The following is a 20011-nucleotide window of genomic DNA, read 5'->3' on the forward strand; positions in this document are numbered from 1 at the left end:
ACTGTTCTTTTGGTTTCTATTTCATGAATTTCTGCTCTGATCTTTATTATTTCTCTTCTCCTGCTGGGTTTAGGGTTTAGGCTTTATTTGCTGTTCTTTCTCCAGCTCCTTTAGGTGTAGGGTTAGGGTGTGTATTTGAGATCTTTCTTGTTTCTTGAGAAAGGCTTGGTATTGCTATATACTTGCCTTTAGGACTGCCTTTGCTACATCCCAAAGATTTTGAATAGTTGTGTTTTCATTTTCATTGGTTTCCATGAATTTTTTAAATTCTTCTTTAATTTCCTGGTTGACCCATTCATTCTTTAGTAGGATGCTCTTTAGCCTCCATGTATTTGATTTCTTTCTGACTTTCCTCTTGTGATTGAGTTCTAGTTTCAAAGTATTGTGGTCTTAAAATATGCAGGGAATGATACCAATCTTTTGGTACCAGTTGAGACCTGATTTGTGACCTAGCATGTGATCTATTGTGGAGAATGTTCCATGGGCACTAGAGAAGAATGTGTATTCTGTTGCTTTGGGATGGAATGTTCTGAATATATCTGTGACGTCCATCTGGTCCAGCGTGTCATTTAAAGCCTTTATTTACCTATTGATCTTTTGCTTAGATGCTCCATCCATTTCAGTGAGGGGGGTGTTAAAGTCCTCTACTATTATTGTACTGTTGTCAATGTGTTTCTTTGCTTTTGTTATTAATTGGCTTATATAATTGGGTGCTCCCATGTTAGGGGCATAGATATTTAAAATTGTTAGATCTTCTTGTTGGATAGACCCTTTAAGTAGGATATAGTGTCCTTCCTCATCTATTATACTCTTTGGTTTAAAATCTAATTTGTCTGATATAAGGAGTGCCACCCCAGCTTTCTTTTGGTGTCCATTAGCATGGTAAATTGTTTTGCACCCCCTCACTTTCAATCTGGGGGTCTTTGGTTCTTTGGTTCTTTGGGTCTAATGAGTCTCTTGCAGAGAACATATCGATGGGTCTTGGTTTTTTTATCCAATCTGATAGTCTGTGTCTTTTGATTGGGGCATTTAGCCCATTTACATTCAGGGTAACTATTGAAAGATATGAATTTAGTGCCATTGTATTGCCTATATGGTGATTGTTACTGTATATTGTCTGTGTTCCTTTCTGGTCTATGTTAATTTTAGGCTCTCTCTTTGCTTAGAGGACCCCTTTCAATATTTCTTGTAGGGCTGGTTTCGTGTTTGCAAATTCCTTTAGTTTTTGTTTGTCCTGGAAGCTTTTTATCTCTACTTCTATTTTCAATGACAGCCTAGTTGGATATAGTATTCTTGGCTGTGTATTTTTCTCATTTAGTGCTCTGAATAGATCCTGCCAGTCCTTTCTGGCCTGCCAGGTCTCTGTGGATAGGTCTGTTGCCAATCTAATGTTTCTACCATTGTAGGTTACAGATCTCTTGTCCCAAGCTTCCTTCAGGATTTTCTCTTTGTCTCTGAGACTTGTAAGTTTTACTATTAGATGTCAGGGTGTTGACCTGTTTTTATTGATTTTGAGGGGGGTTCCCTATGCCTCCCAGATTTTGATGCCTTTTTCCTTCCCCCAAATTAGGGAAGTTCTCTGCTATAATTTGCTCCAATATACCTTCTGCCACCTCTCTCTTCTTCTGGACTCCTTATTTTTCTAATATTGTTTCATCTTATGGTATCACTTATCTCTTGAATTCTGCCCTCATGACCCAGTAGTTTTTTATCTCTCTTTTTCTCAGTTTCTTTATTTTCCATCATTTGGTTTTCTCTATCACTAATTCTCTCTTCTGCCTCATTTATCCTAACAGTTAGAGTCTCAATTTTTGATTGCCTCTCATTAATAGCCTTTTTGATTTTGACTTGGTTAGATTTTAGTTCTTTTATTTCTCCAGAAAAGTTTTCTCTAATATCTTCCATGCTTTTTTCAAGCCCAGCTAGTATCTTTAAAATCGTCATTCTGAACTCTAGTTCTGACATCTTACTAATGTCCATATTGATCAGGTCCCTGGTAGTCGGTACTGCCTCTTGTTCTTTTTTTTGAGGTGATTTTTTCCATCTTGTAATTTGTCCAGAGGAGAATAGATGAATGAGAGAACAAAATGCTAACAGGGTAACAATGACCCCAGAAAAATATACACTAAACAAATCTGAAGAGACGTGAAACTGGGCGAAAAGAAAGGGAAAGAAAGAAAAAAGAAAAAGATAAAGATAAAAAACAAAGAAACAAACAAAAAACTGTATCCCAAAATTTTAAAGAGAGAACAACTTATATATATATATACTAAAAATAAGGTTAACTACTATTAAAGCATAGAATATGACTCTAAAAATGAAAAATAAAAAAGATTTTTTTAAAAAGGGATTGATAAGATGTTGGTTGAAAAGGGGAAAAAGAAAAATTCAAAAAAAAAAAAGAAAATGAAAAAAAGAAAGTTAAAAAAATTAACTTTGAAAGACTAAAGAATCATGGGAAAAGAAGCCATGAATTGTATGTGCTGTATTCCCCTAGCAGTGGCGTTCTACCATTCTCATTGATCAGTAAACTTGGTCTTGGCTGGCTGTTCTTGCTGATTTCCTGGGGGAGAAGCCTGTTGCCTTGGTTCCCAAATGTCTTTGCCGGAGGCGGAATTGCCCCGCCCTTTCCCGGTCTGGGCTAAGTAATCTGCTCGGGTTTGCTCTCGGGAGCTTTTGTTCCCTGCAAGCTTTCCGTTCAGCTTTGGAGGATGAGAGTGAAAATGGCGGCCTCCCAATCTCCACCCCAGAGGAGCCGAGAACTCGGGGCCCCACTCCTCAGTGAGCCCCCAGAGAAAAGCAGTCAATCACTCCCGTCTTCCCGGTCTCCGGCCACACTCCGTGCTCACTGGCCTGTGACCGAGCATTTCTATCTCTGGCACCCAACCTGGTGTGGAGTCTCCAAACCCAGCAGATCCCTGTGGTGCACTTCCACGCTGCTCCTCCCGGGGGAGGAAGGGGAGTCTCCCCAGATCTGCTGCTTGTTGGGTCCCTGCTGGAAGATCAGTGGTCTGAGTGTGCCGCAGATCATGGTTTATGGCAATCCTGAGCTGAGAGCCCGCTCCTCGCCTCCATCTCTGCAGCCAGCTTCCCTGCTCCAATACCTGGGAGCTCTGCCACACTTAGGCACCCCGGTCTTCCTGTGACCCCGAGGGTCCTGAAACCACATTGTCCCAGCGAGGGTTCCACCCCCCGCTTAGCCACTGGAGTGACGTCCCTTAGAGGAGCCAACTTCTAAAACTTCCAATTTTGTGGTCTGCTGCTCTATCACTTGCCAGTAGTGGCTGATGGAGGCCCCCTCCCCTGCCGTCTATCTTCCCAAATATCACCTCGGATTCACTTCTCTGTACATCCTACCTTTCAGAAAGTGGTCGCTTTTCTGTTCAGAGTTGCTGCTATTCTTTTCATCAATCTCCTGTTGAGTTGGTAGGTTTTCAGAATGGTTTGATCCCTAGCTGCCTGAATTCCCAGGACCAGACAAAATTTAAGTTTCCTACTCCTCCACCATCTTGCTCCTCCCTCATAGGCTTTGTTTTTTACAAAGAAAATAACCCTAATGAAAAGGTTCAGTGAGGAAAGGTGGTTACTGAGTGTAGTCATTAAAAAAATAATGCTGAAAAACAATGATACCTTAGATTATATTTGTTATTTGTTTCTTTCTGCTTTAGTTCCTATAATCCTCTCTTTTCAAGTAGGTTAAAATCTGTAGAAAAGTTCACATGTGGAAGGTAACCAACCACCGTGTGATATCCATGAATTTGGACACCTGATAGAAACATGTCATGTTGAGAAATAATAACTTTTGGCCTTCCTACCTCTATCAAAGACTACACATATCTAGAAAATATTAGAACAACAGATTGATCTCCTTTTGAAGGAATCATAAAATATAAAATTAACACTGTTGAAAGGAAAACAAATCCTCTGGTTTTTTTATGCTAAAGCTTTAAGCAGGTAAAAATTAAATTGGTTGAGGAGCAGCTGGGTAGCTCAGTCATTTAAGTGTCTGCCTTCGGCTCAGGTCATGATCTCAGGGTCCTGGGATTGAGCCACGCATGGGGCTCCCTGGTCAGCAGGGAGCCTGCTTCTCCCTTTCCATCTTCCATTGTATGCACTCTCTCTGTCTCTCTCTCTCAAATAAATAAATGAAATCTTAAAAAATTAAATAGGGTGAAAAATTCAGTAAATCCAGCTAGATTTTTCAATACTAGCATAATCAAAACAACCAAATAAAAGAAACTTTTTTTTTTAAGTGGGTGCATTCTAAATATTTCTAAATAATGTAGCATTTTAATTGAGAATTATCAGAAATACCCATATGTGTACATATATAAAGTATATAATGTATAAAGTATCATATTTCCAAAAATTAAAATGGAATATGAAACTATGTACAATGAGACTCATAAATTATTGATGGTAGTATAAATTGGTTAAAAAAGTTTTGGTATCATATAAAGAGGTTTTCGTGCCTGTAGTCAGCAGAAAAGGCCAATGATGAGGTTCTGAGCTTAAATACAAGGGGAAATTTGACTTCTTGGTCAGCCCTAGCAAGTCTGCTGTACCAAGACCAAGTTCTTTGTTGGGAAGGATGAATATCTCGGTCAATATACTTGAAAAAAAATTTTTTTAAAGATTTTATTTATTTATTTGAGAGAGAGAGAATGAGTACATGGGGGGGGGGGTCAGACGGAGAAGCAGACTCCCTGCCGAGCAGGGGGCCCGATGCGGGACTCGATCCAGGGACTCCAGGATCATGACCTGAGCCGAAGGCAGTCGCTTAACCAACTGAGCCACCCAGGCGCCCTACTTGAAAATTTTTTATCACTAGATTTCCCTGAAGCCCCTGGGCCTAACCAAGTGGTTCACTCCACTCTTCTAAGGCTGGCAACACTCCCTGTATAAAGATGATGCAAGACAATAGTGTCGCCATTGGAATATAACCCATTTCCCCTCTGACCTGTCAGAAGTCACAACATAACCTAGCTGGGTACGTGCTGGGTCCACTGAGGGAGGAGAGGGCTTATATACTGAAAGAAGTGTGGGACCTAGCCAACATACATGGCCAGAGCTGAGAGAATGGGTTCCGTTTGGATCCTGAGAATCCTGGACCAAGTGGGGAGGAACATAAAGTTTAATAAGGGCCAGTTTACTGATAGGAGAACAATCACCTACAATATAGACTTTAACTCCCTGAAAATAACCTGGAAGACAGTGCTAACATGCTGCTAAGATGTCTTCTGGAAATTTGGAGGGAGCAATGGTACACACCAGGGCAGACAATAGGAAAACAAAAGATCAAAAGGTACAGAAAAGTGGGGCACCTGGCTAGCTCTGTTGATAGAACATGATACTCTTGATCTCTGGGTTGTGAATTAAAGCCCCAAGTTGGGCATAGAGCTTACTTAAAAAACAAAAACAAAAAAAAGGTACAGAAAAGTGAGTATGGTACAGTATATATTTCAGAATATACTAAGGTAAAAACCCACTAGGTGACCATGTTCTATGGAAGATTCTAGAGGACACGGTTTGCCAAAGTCATAAGAAATGCACTAAATAGGCATGAATTACATTGACATGCTCAGTGGTGCTGTCCTCCAAGGCTAGGACTGATCATAGGAGATGCTGTTACGGAGCAATACTTCTGATAGCAATGATGAACACAATTATTATCAAGAATGGCAGTCAGCATGGCAGCCAGGGATTGTTGACCCATATAGGCTAATGGAGATGGTTAATAAAACTCAGCATTCTTTGCAGAGATAGATGGGCAGCCAACAAGGGTATTGTTCCCAGTTATATGTTTAAAACAAATCTAAAGTGAATGATCATGAAATTTAGAAGAGCTGCCTCAATAAAAATTCATGATCTCTTGCCTAATTTCTGGACCCAAGCCAGTTTTTAGGTACCAAGCCTACAAATTAAAACAAAAACAAAAAACCAGGTTTCCCATGAAGAAGAACCCAGAAGCTCATCACACATATGTGTTAATGTTTCCCACAGTCCTGCAAAAGTGCTTACAGACACTTAAGTATCCACCAACTAGGAAAAGGGGAATAAAGACACATACAGGACTGCTGGAGATAGTATACAAAATTACAGGCAGTAGTGCGTGATTTGCCCTGTTAATCAAAGTCCTGGAGAGAGAGAGTGAATGGAAGATTGAGAGGAAGGAGGTCAAGGGAAGAGAGAGCTGGAAAGACCTTTGGGAATATGAAGTATGAAGAGCTTGAAGAACTTTTTATCCCATGTTGGAGCCTACAAGAGAGCTGCCACCACAGAAAAGGCAGACACAATCAGAGAAACAGATTATTTAGTCAGCTGACATCAGCCAACTCCCCATTGACCACTCCAGGGGTAGCACAATGGGTACATGAACAGAGTGGCTGTGGTAGGAGAGCCAGATGCTATGAATAGGTCCAACATCATGGCTCCAACTTGTTAGGGCTGATCTACCTACTGCCCAGGCCACACATCACATTTGCCAGCTACAGAAACAAACACTGATATCCTGATTTGGCACCATTCCTCTGGGAGAACAACCAGACACTTGGCAAGCTGAAATACACTGGAAAACTTCCACCCTGGAAGAGGAATTGGTTCATCTCAACTGGAATTGATACATATTCCAAGTGTGAGTTTGCTTTTGCTGCCCAAAGGATCTTAGCCAGCACCACTGTCCACAGATTTACAAAGTGTTGAATCCATTGGTATAGGATCTTATGAACATTGCATTGAACAATGGCACCACCTACATCAAATGAAGTATGGAGGTGGACATATGACTACAAGGATCCACCAATGCTATCACACCCCAAAGCTGCTAGCCTAACACTGATGGAATGGCCTTTTGAATTTGCAACTGAGGTGCCAGCTTGGAGTGATACTTTGGCAGCACGGGGTAAGATACAGTATACACAAAGATTGCTTAAGAACCAAGGGCAAATATAAGAGTGGTTCATTTGCCATTTCTCCCAATGACCCATGTAGGAAAAATATTCTTCCCATACCCAAAACCCTAGGTCCTAAAGATCTAAAAGTTTCCCAGAGGGGAAGCACTTCCAAAGAGGATACATCAAGAAAAATGTTTTTTTAAAAAGATTTGATTTATCTATTTGAGAGAGAGAGAGGGAGAAGCAAACTCCTTGCTGAGCAGAGAGTCCAACACGGGGCTTGACCCTGAAATCATGACCTGAGCCAAAGGCAGATGCTTAACTGACTGAACCACCCAGGCACCCCAAGAAAAATGAAATTTTATGCTAAAGCTGCCACCCAGTGACTCTGAGCATCTTGTATCAACAGACCAGCAAACAGGGAAGTCACAATTCTGGCAAGAATTCTGATCATCAGGAGGAGATAAGTCTGATGTGTCATGAGGGGACAATGATCATGTTTAATATTCAGGTAATTCACTAGGGCATTTTTGATACCCTCCTGACCGATGGTAAACGGTGAAGTGCAACAATCTGAGAAGGACAAGGTGTTCAGGAACTCAGACCCCTTAGAGAAGGTGGTCTGGATCACTCTACATGATAATCCATCTATACAAGCAGAGGGGCTGAGAATGAGGAGACCCTAGTAGGAGAGGAAAGAGATGATGAGTGTTAATTGTGACCCAGAGACCAACTGCTGTAATAGGGCTTTATTTCACCCCACTAGCCCTCCTCTTGCAAGGTTTCCCAGGAAAACAGACCAACTAAAATCCTGGAAGAACATTTACCCCATGAGATTAAATGAATCAAGTGAATCTTATTAGCCCAGTGTGGGTACTAAGTAGATACTAAGTGCACCTCCTCAATCTCCTCTTCAAGGATGGTCAAAGTGGGGGTATAAGGGCTCAGCCCCCTTGCCCATCTGGGTCACCCAGCTCTGGGGTCCTTTGGTGCAACTGCATCACAATTCAACTTCCTTCTCTACTGAAACACCCTTCCCCCCTCTCCCTCACAAGTAATGATGCCAAGAGGACTCCCCAGTAAAATTCCTGCATGTCAATCTCCATCTCAGTTTCTAGGGAAGCTAATCTAAGTCAGAAGCTAAACACAGAAGAACAGATATAGTATAACCATATTTATATAGAGCTCAAACACAGGCAAAAATAAAATAGAGTGTTAGATATCAGGGCAGTGGTTTATTTTGAAGGGCAGCAATGGCTCCAAGAGGAGATAAGAGGCTATTGAAGAATTGATAATGTTTTATTTCTTACTGGAGGCTAATGACATGGATATGGTCACTGAAAACTCATCAAGTTAGAAATTATGATTGCTAGCATTTTATTTATATATTCTGTACTTCAAGATAATGTTTTTTAGAAATCCACACTTCACAACCCTTGACAATTCAGAAATGATTTCACTTTTGAGGTGCCACAAGATGATCAAGATACATATGAATTACCACCCTTCATCCTTAAGCTCTGAATTCAACAGTCTATATTCAATGCCAGAATTATATACTCACTAACCATGTAAAACTGATCAGATTTTCAACCCTGTTAACCCTTTTTTTTCAATTCTCCTATGAATGAAAATAGTACCATATGGAATTGTTGTGAACTACTAAATAAGATGATTCATTTAAAGAATAGAAGACTAAGAATATAGTAAACTTTTAGTAACATGTTAATAATCATGGTTCCTTTTTATGAAAGGATTAGAGTGTGTTTAAACTATTTCTACAACATGCCTGGAAATTGCTTTTCAAAATAAAGATGACATAGTTTGTTTTGTTTTAGCCATAAAAAATAAATAGAAGTTACCTGATTTAGAGTACACTGAAGAGTTATATTTATGTGATGCTCAGTTTATAAATAATCATTGTTATTATGACATCTGTTTAGTCTGTTACAAAAATAGTGGTAAGTAACAGAGAGACTATATTCTCTCTCAGCAAAGTGAGGGTCAGTGGTATCTTCATATTGTCCAATAAACGTAGGCTATATAACTTGATATTCTCATATTCAAATTCTAACTTTGCCAATTACTAACTGCAACAATCTGCACAAGTTATTTCTCTTTTGAATCCTAGTTCTTCATCTCTAAAGTAAAGATGAGGGGCACCTGGGTGGCTCAGTCAGTTAAGCGTCTGCCTTTGGCTCAAGTCATGATCTTGGGGTCCTGGGATCCAGTCCCACATCAAGCTCTCTGCTCAGTGGGGAGCCAGCTTCTCCCTCTCCCTCTGCCCCTCCGCCTGCTTGTGAGCTCTCTCCCCTTCTCTCAAATAAACAAGTAAAATCTTTAAAATAAAGTAAAGATGATGATGATCACTTTACAGGGTTTTCTGTTATACTATATAAGGCAACATTGTGCTTAGAACACTGGGTTGATTGAAATGGTTCTCATTCCTTTTCCTATTTATGGTCAAGGACATGTTTACATGATGGCTGCTGATATTAGAGGGACAATCTTTCATCAATAAATAATTCTCAAAAAAATTTTAAATCAAGTACCATGTTTCATATTCCATATAAACCTTAGTATCCAGCATAGAGACTTGTAATAATATATTAACTAATGTTTACAATGGATGAATAAAAATTACATGGAAATGGAATCCATAATTTAGACCACAGTATCATGTTCTGGACAACTTTCCCAATTAGGGTCTTACAACTTGAATTATGAAATTGATTTTTTAAATGTGATAATATGACAATGTTTAATAAAACATAAGCTACAAAAAATTAGTTTGTAGTACTGAAATTTATTTTGTTACTTGCATTAGAAATTAATTTTTTTTAAATCAGAAAACTTGTGTGTAATAAATTAGGTTACAGATTTGTAAAGTTCATTACAATGTAATTCTATATACTGAACTGTCTTTTAACAAAGGAATAATAACTCAATATTCCAAGAACAAATAGTTATTTTTTTACTATAAATTTGGTTTACCTTTACTCTACTGTTGTAAAACTAAGCTTGGTGGAATGTAAATGATATGTATAAATTTTGTACTTCGGCTGATACAAGCTTAAATATAAGCTTTGTTCCTTACTAGCTTTGTGTCTTAAGCTAAGTTTCTTATCTATCTGAGCCTCAGTTTCTTCATCTATAAATGGAAGTAGCACCTGCCTCCAAGGGTAGTTGTGAAAAATAGAAGCAAAGTCAGGAAAGAGCCTAACACACTGAAATGCAGTAGGAATTCAATAAAGGGGGCTATTTATATCATGAGCTTTGCATTAAAAATTATATTATTGGTGAGTCCCTGAGAATTGATTTAGTTTTAGTTTTTACAGAACTTGTCAGTTCTTTCTCTTTTAATTGCTTCGAGGTTTCACAGTAAAATACAAACCTGCAATCCTATTCATTGTTTATGCTGTTCAATAAACACATTACAGTATTTCAATTCTGGCACTAGTATCTTGGCAAGCATTCTGGCTAGAATATATTTTATGCCTCAGGACTTAACTGTGTAGTGACATATTAATACATCATGAACGTCTATAAAGATGCAGTGGCCTTTAAGAAAGAACAAAGCATATGTTCGCACTTCATCACAAAATATTGTCTATCCTGTCATTATTTATTGTCAGATGTCCTGGTAATTGTGTCCTTTGTGGATAATTTATAATAATTTCAAATTCCATAATGAGCTAATACCAAGGTCAGACTGTTAATAGGCTGCTAATATGAGTTATACTACATTAGAAGGTGATATTAGGATAGACACATTTCATTAATAATAAATTCTACACTTACATTCATGAAATATAAAGAATTACTTATTGATATGAGCCATTTTCCAATTCAAGTAAGAATTTTACCAGAAGACATTTGGAGAACATAGAATGTGACTTTTGAAAAAATATTAAAGATGTTTGGTTAATATCTGAAACATTAAGAAGTTTACAAACTACCTATATACACATACACCTATATAATTCTAAATGCCCAAAGGTAATGCTCATTACTTAACTTTCTTTAAGATTCAGTAATCTTCTAAATATTTACTTATAGCTATAGAAGGTAAGAGATGCTGTTATCAGTTTTTTGAAGACCAGTATAAGATGATATAGGAAATATGCACTAATTGCAAAGTGTATTTTGATTTGCCTGTTTTTCAATCCATCAAAAACATAATGGCATGGGAGACAGACACAGGTTTTACAGTCAGGTCGACCTGGGTTCAAAAATGAGTTCAGTCACTTACTGGACCTAGTTTTGCCTTTATATGTTTCTCTTTCTTAAAATTTCAAAAGTGTAGTATATTATAAGAAAACTATACTTCCTAACACCCTGGGACTTGATTTATACTCATCACTGTGAGGGTCAGAAGTCAAGGGCATAGTTGCACTTATTACTTATTTCAGTGATCCTATACCCATTGGAAGTGCTCAATCCTTGTTTTGTTCAGGGGGTCTGCAAGATCAAAACTATTTTCATAATAATACTAAGAAATAAGTCATCATTTCCACTTTCCATTCTCATTCTCTCATGAGTTTACAGTGGAATTTTCCAGAGGTTGTATTATGTGACATTGCAATCCACTAAATACAGAAAGGAGATATGAGACTCCAGCTGCATTCTGTCTTAAACCAGACAGTAAATAGATTAGGAAAACTATAAAACAATCAATAAAATAACTAAATATATTTTGTTCTATAAAATATGTTTCATTTTCCAAAAAAGTTATGTTAATACAGGGCACCTGGGTGGCTCAGTTGGTTAGGCATCTGCCTTTGGCTCAGGTCATGATCTTAGGGTCCTGGGATGAAGCCCCATATCAGGCTCCCCACTCAGTGAGGAGTCTGCCTCTCTCTCTCCCTCTGCCCCTCTCTCCCTCTGCCCCTCCCTCTGCTCCTGCTCTCTCTCACGTGACTACTCTCATCAAAAAAAATAAATAAAATCTTAAAAAAATAAAGATAAGTCCATTGCATATTAACATAACTTTTTTATAGATTCTATTTATTTATTTGAGAGAGAGAGAGAGAGCATATCTATGCAAGCAGGGGAGAGGAGCAGAGTGAGAGAGAATCTGAAGCAGACTCCAAGCTGAGCACAGAGCCTGATGCTAGGCTCAATCTCATGACCATGAGATCATGACCTGAGTGGAAACCAAGACTCAGACTTAAGTGTCTGACTGAGCTACCCAAGTGCCCCTTATTTTTATTTTTAAACGAATTAATACATTACTTTAAAATATCTTAGCTTTAATTTCTAATATATATAACCTACACAAGCAAAAGATCTTTCAAGTTTTCAATAAATTTTGTGTAAAGGGGTCCTGAATACCTCATTGTAAAGATTTAGTAAAAAATAAGAGCTCTGGAGACTTCCAACTTCCACCTAGGCATATGAAAAGCTGGGAGAGATCATTCCTAAACTTATAATGAAAACTGGACAAGTTGAAAATTCATGAACTTTTTGTACCCACTGGACAGCTGAAGTGGTGGGTTGTGCAAACAACTGGTCCAACATCTAAGGAAAGATGAGAGAAGACCTGGGGAAAGGGAACAGTAGAAAAGGGTCACAGAACTCCATCTGGAACCTTCTTCCCTATCTCCCCTACAGAAATAAAACATTAATCTGTTGGGAAAAAGGCAATTAATACTTACACCTTAGGGCACTGGAAAAAAAACCACTGCAGCTATGGGAAGAAAACAGAAACAAAACAATGAACAACCTACTCCTGAGAAAAGGGAAAATACATATGCTTGGCTGAGAACTATAGGTGGGGAAGGGGCAGGAGAATTAAGGAAGCCACGCCTTGAATACCCAAAGATATAGTATCTGCCCAATAGTAAGGGTAAATGAAAACAACAGAAAACACTCTGTCACCACCATGTCTTGCTAATACATCTCAAGTTACATGTGTGGAAAACACTACTCAGAGAGGAACAAAGGTGTGGGAGGATACCTTCTCTGAGGTTCAATGCAAAAGGAAGACCTAAAGCTAAAAATGAAGCAGATATTGAGGGGGGAAAAAAACCCTCAGAAAACCCAGACCCAATCCTAAGCACAAGGTGTCACTAGAGGGATTTGAAGCACAAAGTCCACTGAGGTTAATGCCAGTGACAACATACTTCAAAGCTAACCCAACTCCTAACCAGACTTACTCAAACCACTGCACTAAAGAATCAGAAAAAGTAACAGCATGCCCATTTATTTTATTTTATTTTATTTTATTTTATTTTATTTTATTATGTTATGTTAATCACCATTCATTACATCATTAGTTTTGGATGTAGTGTTCCATGATTCATTGTTTGCATATAATACCCAGTGCTCCGTTCAATATGTGCCCTCCTTAATACCCATCACCGAGCTAACCCATCCCCCCCCAAACCCCTCAGTTTGTTTCTCAGAGTCCATAGTCTCTCATGGTTCGTCTCCCCCTCCGATTTGCCCCCCCTTCATTTTTCCCTTCCTACTATCTTCCTTTTTTAAAAAAAATATATAATGTATTATTTCAGAGGTACAGGTCTGTTATTCAACAGTCTTACACAATTCGCAGCACTCACTATAGCACATACCCTCCCCAATGTCTATCACCCAGCCACCCCATCCCTCCCACCCCCCACCACTCCAGCAACCCTCAGTTTGTTTCCTGAGATTAAGAATTCCTCATATCAGTGAGATCATATGGTACTTGTCTTTCTCTGATTGACTTAATTTCTCTTAGCATAATACCCTCTAGTTCCATCTATGTCATTGCAAATGGCAAGATCTCATTCCTTTTGATGGCTGCATAATATTCCATTGTACATATATACCACATCTTCTTTATCCATTCATCTGTCAATGGATATCTTGGCTCTTTTCATAGTTTGGCTATTGTGGATACTGCTGCTATAAACATTGGGGTGCACGTACCCCTTCAGATCACTACATTTGTATCTTTGGATAAATACCCAGTAGTGCAATTGCTGGGTCGTAGGGTAGCTCTATTTTCAACTTTTTGAAGAACCTCCATATTGTTTTCCAGAGTGGTTGCACCAGCTTGCATTCTCACCAACAGTGTAGGAGGGTTCCCCTTTCTCTGCATCCTCGCCAACATCTGTTGTTTCCTGACTTGTTAATTTTAGCCATTCTGACTGGTGTGAGGTGGTATCTCATTGAGCTTTTGATTAGGATTTCCCTGATGCCGAGTGATGTTGAGCACATTTTCATGTGTCTGTTGGCCATTTGGATGTCTTCTTTGGAAAAATGTCCGTTCATGTCTTCTGCCCAAAGCATGCCCATTTCTAAGCATAAAAACTGTTTATCTCAGTCTCTACTGAATTACTCCAGTGTCCAGTTTTCAACAACAACAGCAAAAAAAAAACACAAGGTACATGGAAAGATAAGAAAAACAATACATTCTCCATAAACAAAGCATCAGCAGAACCAGACTCAGCTATGACACTGATGTTGGAATTATCTTATAGGGAATTTGAAATAACTATGATTAATGTATCAAGGAATCTAATGGAAAAGGAAGGTGCATATAAGATCAGATTGGAAAGTTCAGCAGAAAGACAGAAACAATAAGAATCAAATGATAGTGCTAGAATTAAAAAAAATCCACAGTAAAATAGACAAAGAATGTATTCAACATGTCTATTAGTAGACTTAACACAGTCAAAGACTCAAGGTACTTGAGGATACATCAATAGAAATTACTCAAACTAGAATACAGAAAGAAAAGTGTGTGAAGAGAAAAAGAAAAACACAACAGAATATCCAAGATTGGTGGAACAATATTAAATGGTCTAACATATACGTAACTGAAATCCTAGAAGAGAAAGAATATTCATAAAAAATATTTGAAGAAATAATGGCTGAGGATTTTCCAAAAGTAAAGACACCACAAATCCAAGAACTTCAGAGAACATGAGGCAGGGAAAAAAAAAAAAAAGAAAAAAGCTAACAAAATCCACCTAGCCATATCAAATTCAAATGATGGAGGGAAAAAAAAGCAAAGAGGAAACATTGTAAACAGCTACAAGAGACACATTATATGCAGAGAAATAAAGAAAAATTACAGTGGACTTGTAGCTAGAAGACAATGGAATGCTAAAAAAAAAAAGTGAACTCAGAATTTTATACCCAGTGAAAATATTTGCAAAAATAAAGAAGTAAAGATATTCTCAAAGAAAACAGATAATTCATTGCTAGCAGACTACCTTACAAAAAATGGCAAAGGAAGTTCTTCAGGAAGAAGGAATATGACGGCAAACAGAAACTTAACATCTACACAAAGAAATGAAGGATGCTGAAAATGTCATAAAAAAAATAAAATCTTGCCATTTGCAAGAACATGGATGGAACCAGAAGGATTATGCTAAGTGAAATAAGTCAATCAGTGAAAGATAATTATCATATGATCTCACTCATATATGGAATTTAAGAAACAAAACAGGATCATAAGGGAAGGGAGAGAAAAATAAAACAAGATGAAGTCAGAGAGGGAGACATAGCATAAGAGACTCTTAATCATAAGGAAACAAGCTGAGAGTTGCTGGAGGGGAGGGGGATTGAGGGGTGGGGTAACAGGGTGATGGGCATTATGGAGGTTGCATGGTGTAATGAGCACTGGGTATTATATAAGACTGATGAATCACTGAACTCTACCTCTGAAACTAATAACACACTATATGTTAATTAATTAAATTTAAATTAAAAAAAAGAAAATTGAAGGTCACACACACACACACGCACACACACACATACACACACACAAGTACTGGGACGCCTGGGTAGCTCAGTCTGTTAAGGATCTGCCTTCTGCTCAGGTCATGATCTCAGGATCCTGGAATCAAGTCCCACATCAGGCCCCTTGCTCAGTGGCGAGCCTGCTTCTCCCTCTGCCTGCCACTCCCCCTGCTTGTGCTCTCTCTCTCTCTCTCTGACAAATAAATAAAATCTTAAAAAAAAAGTATTGGGGCGCCTGGGTGGCTCAGTCGTTAAGCGTCTGCCTTTGGCTCAGGTCATGATCCCAGGGTCCTGGGATCGAGTCCCGCATCGGGCTCCCTGCTCGGCGGGGGGCCTGCTTCTCCCTCTCCCACTCCCCCTGCTTGTGTTCCTGCTCTCACTCTCTCTCTGTCAAATAAATAAATAAAAAATCTTTAAAAAAAAAGTATTCAAAGAATATAAGATATATTTCTATGATGGGGGAAAAAGAATAATTTTGTCCTAAAGTAGTTGTTTAGAGATTGTTTAAATGTTGTTCCAGAATGGGCAGCAGCTCTTTCTGCCCACGGGTCCTGTCCCCATGCTTTAATAAAATCACCTTTTGCAATCAATCAATCAATCAATCAATGTTGGTCCAGAATGAGAAAGAGGAAAGTAGAAAAAGAAAAAACTCGAATTGATATAAAAAGTTGTAAAGGGTCTGTAGAAAAATAAAGCAAGAGCAAGAGAAACTTATCTCACATGGTCAAAAAAAAAAAAAAAAGAAAAAGAATGCTGAAAATGGAATCAATGAATATAAAATAAAATTCATTTTTTTCTTATTTTTAATTGATCAAAAACATAACTGACAGTCAAAAGCAAAATTAGTAGCAACATATTATGTGTTTGTAAAAGTAAAATGTATAGGGGCACCTGGCTGGCTTAGTCAAGAAGAGCATGCAGTGCTTGATCATGTGTCATCAGTTTGAGACCCACGGTGCATATAGAGACTACTTAAAAATAAATAAATAAATAAACTTTAAAAAGAAAGTAAAATTTATAACAACAATAGCACAAAAGATGAGAGGGAAGAATTGAGAATATATATATAAGGTCCTTACATGCTGCATGAAGTGATATAAAGATCTTTGAAAGTAGGCTCTAATTAATTAAAGGGGTGTACTGCATATCATAGGGCAAACACTAAAAATTAATACAAGTTAACTTGTCAAGTTTATAAGATAAATGGGATTATAAAAAACTCAATTTATACAAGAAGGCAATATTTGTGGGATGCGGCTAAAGCAATGCTTGAAAGAAAAGTATAGTATAAAAATTATTATATCAGAAAAATAATGATTCTCAAGTCAGATTGTCAGTATTCAAATATGGGCCCACTTCATGCTAAATATATGTTCTTAGGCAATTTGCTTAACTTCTCAGTGGATCAAATTCCTAATCACTAACACGAAGATAACAATAATTCTTACTTCCTAGGGGTATAGTAAGAATTAGATTAGATTAGAAATATGTAGAACTCTTAGAACGATGCCTGGCATATGTTAAGTATTGAATAAATCTCAGCTAATTTTCTTATTAATTTCCAATAATTAGTAAACATTTTTGTAGGAACTGGAGATAAGGATGACAAACCATCCTTACCCTCAAGAACCTCACAGTCTAACGAGGATTTACAAAAATTACTACTCAACATAAAATGGAGACCACAGAGAAATGCTGCTTGTACCAGACTGAGAGAATTAACCAAGTTTCTCAGATACAGGAGACCTCTCATTAAGATTTAAAGAATTAGTAGTTACCTAAGTGAAAGGAAACATCCAGAGAGAGAATGGTTTGTGGAAAGCAGGAAGCCGTGAGAGCACATACGAACTGGAAAACTGCTAATGGTCCAATACTAGAGCATAGATTTCCAAAGCCAGCATGGCAGATGGGTAGGTAGGCAGGAATAAGAGATCCAAAGACCTCCCTTGTCATTCCAAGAATACCTTGGAAATGGTTTCATGTGGAAGTTATACATGAGAAGATGTACTATTCTAGCTTAAACAAGGAGGTGCAGGGAGGTAGGAATCACAGTGGAGCAAGATGTGCAGTTTAGCAATAGATTTGCTTGGTTTGAGGTACTAATAAGGGATCCAGAAAGTAACTGTCTAGTGTCTACATCTGATCCCTGAGAGGTGATGCAGAAATAAGAATTTGAGACTTAACAGTGCACTGTAGTAACTGAAGTCTGGACCACGAACGAGGCTTTCCAAGTGAGGGAGGAGAACTTATGTAAGGATAAAGCCAATGAGGTAACCCAAAACTCTGGGACCTGCTGCGGGCAACTGAGGTGATAAGAAGAGAGAACTATAAATAGATATTAAAGACAAAGTGGGAACTTGACTAGGTATTGATGATACTTGAGAATTTGGATAGAAAATTTGCCTTCAAACTATAAAAAATATCTCTTCATACATAGTGAGCTCTTTATGGCACTGTATTAACTTCCTGGGTATGCTGTAGCAAATAACCATAAACAAATGGTTTAAAACAACAAGAACTTATTCTCCCACAGTTCTGAAGGCCAGTCAGGTGTCTAAAGGGCCACATTCCATCCAGAGGTTCTAGGAGAGAATCCATTCCTTGCCCTTCCAGTTTCTAGTGATTGATTGTCAACATTCATCAACTTATTGCTGCATCTCCCTCTGCTCTGTCTTCATATTACCTTTCCCCTCGTTAGTATCTATTTCAACACTTCCTCTGCCTCTCTCCTATAAGGATATATGTGATTGCATTTTTTTATTTTTTTAGAGTTCACATATTCTAGGATAAATCCTCCTCTCAGATCATCAACTTAATTACATCTCTGCATTATAAGGTCACGTTCACTCTTTTGCCATATTATGTGATATTGACAGGCACTAAGATTAGGATGTAGACTCATGTTTTCAGAGACTACTACTCAGATTACTTCAAGCACTTTGTCAAAAATTTAAAATAATAAAAATCACTGTTAGAAAGGGCTGAGGGAGGGGCGCCTAGGTGGCTCAGATGGTTAAGCATCTACCTTCAGCTCAGGTCATGAGCTCCAGGTCTTGGGATCGAGCCCTACATCTGGCTCCCTGCTCAGTGGGGAGTCTATTTCTCCCTCTGCCTCCCCCTTGTTCATGCTCTCTCGCTCTCTCTCCCTCTCTCTCAAATGAATAAATAAAAGCTTTAAAAAAAAAAGGTCTGAGGGAAAGGGTATTCATACACTGTTGACAAAGTTAAACTGGTATGATCTCTTTGGAGGGCAATTCAGCAAGGTCAAGAAAAAGGTCTTTAAAAATGTGCACATTGCCTTTAATTAAGTAATTACAACTTTAGAAGTCTATCCCAAGAAGATATTTGGTCATACATGAACGCACAAGTGTGTTCAACAAAATCTTTTTAATATTTGAAAAAAAAGCTGGATCTAACCTAAAATGCCCAACAATAGGGGTTAAAATGGGTTTTAAATTATATTTTTATATATGTGTGTAAACATATAGACATATATACAATACATGTATATATATATATATATATACACACACATATACATAATGTAATACATAATTCGTATATTGGATTCATACAATGACATCATGTGTAGCCATTAAAATTGGTAATATAATTCCATGTTTATAGCATGTAAAAGGACTCAAAATATCATCAAATTAAAAGATTATAAAACAATCACCTCACACCAGTCAGAATGGCTAAAATTAATGTCAGGAAATGATAGATGTTGGCAGGGATGCGGAGAGAGGGGAACCCTCCTACACTGTTGGTGGGAATGCAAGCTGGTGCAGCCACTCTGGAAAACAGTATGGAGGTTCCTCAAAAAGTTGAAAATAGAGCTACCATACGACCCAGCAATTGCACTACTCAGTATTTACCCCAAAGATACAAATGTACGGATCTGAAGGGGTATGTGCACCCCAATGTTTATAGCAGTAATGTCCACAATAGCCAAACTATGGAAAGAGCCAAGATGTCCATCGACAGATGAATGGATAAAGAAGATGTGGTATATATGTACAATGGAATATTATGCAGCCATCAAAAGGAATGAGATCTTGCCATTTGCAATGACATGGATGGAACTGGAGGGTATTATGCTGAGTGAAATAAGTCAATCAGAGAAAGACATGTATCATATGATCTCACTGATATGAGGAATTCTTAATCTCAGGAAACAAACTGAGGGTTGCTGGAGTGGTGGGGGGTGGGAGGTAGGGGGTGGCTGGGTGATAGACATTGGGGAGGGAATGTGCTATGGTGAGCACTGTGAATTGTGCAAGACTGTTGAATCACAGATCCATACCTCTGAAACAAGTAATACATTATATGTTAAAGAAGAAGAAGAAGAAGAAGAAGAAGAAGAAGAAGAAGAAGAAGAA

This window comes from Neomonachus schauinslandi, chromosome 14 (genome assembly GCF_002201575.2).
Source record: "Neomonachus schauinslandi chromosome 14, ASM220157v2, whole genome shotgun sequence".
In the NCBI taxonomy this organism is placed as follows: domain Eukaryota; kingdom Metazoa; phylum Chordata; class Mammalia; order Carnivora; family Phocidae; genus Neomonachus; species Neomonachus schauinslandi.